Genomic DNA, 887 nt, shown 5'->3' on the forward strand with positions numbered 1-887 from the left:
AGATATAGATGAGTATATTGAGGATACAAATGCCATTGTCCCTCCAAGACTTGATGCTACCATCTTCAAATTGGAACACAGTCTAATCCTAATGCTAAAGGTAGAGGGATTTTTCTAAAATTCCACCGATGATGATCCGACACAACATCTCAGAATTTTTTTGGGTGTGTGTGCAATGCACAAAAAGAATCATATCTCGGATGATGCCCTAAGGTTGAGGGTGTTCAAGTACTCTCTAACTGGAGAGGCAAGACAGTGGATCCAAAATCTACCTCTGAATTCCAGCCATACTTGGACCGAACTTGTCCGAGCTTTCCTAGCGAAATGGTTTCCGCAAAGCGAGAAGTCCGAGCTCTGAGATAAAATTTTCTTCTTCAAGCAATTACCCGTGGAGAATCTACATGAAGCATGGGATAGATTCAAGCTATATTTAGTGAGATTGCCGAATCATGGCTTTTCGAATAATATTTTGTTGGAGAAGTTTTACATGGGCTTGTATCCTATAAATCAATCCATAGCAAAAAATGCAGCGGATGGATCCTTTATGGATAAAACATTTGCAAGGGTCACATAAATCCTTGACAAGATGGCAGAACATAACCAAGCTTGGCAATCGGAAGACACCACGGGTGGAATTGCATATGGTACTCCTTCCTTGAACAACATGATTAAGGAGAACCAATAAAGATATCAAGTAATTGTCGGTCTTGCCACCAATATCAACGTGTTGACGAAAATGTTCACAGAAAGCCAAACAAAAAAAGGTGAATATTGTGGAAGATGTGCAACCCATGTCAAATGAGGAATACGAAGAAGCAAATTATGTCAACAATCCTCAAGGAGGATATCAAAGACAACCTTACCAAGGATCAAGACAACAATAACAA

The 887-nt window shown here is 39.7% G+C and overlaps 1 non-coding gene across 1 annotated transcript; it reads right to left on the reverse strand.

Moving 5' to 3' along the window:
• Nucleotides 1–349: 349 nt before the first annotated feature.
• On the reverse strand, nt 350–456 carry LOC117274922 (small nucleolar RNA R71). The gene has a single exon (XR_004505081.1). It is a non-coding gene; the product is annotated as a small nucleolar RNA R71 (small nucleolar RNA).
• Between the last annotated feature and the right edge of the window lie 431 nt (nt 457–887).

Source organism: Nicotiana tomentosiformis, chromosome 5, assembly GCF_000390325.3.
Source record: "Nicotiana tomentosiformis chromosome 5, ASM39032v3, whole genome shotgun sequence".
Lineage (NCBI taxonomy): Eukaryota > Viridiplantae > Streptophyta > Magnoliopsida > Solanales > Solanaceae > Nicotiana > Nicotiana tomentosiformis.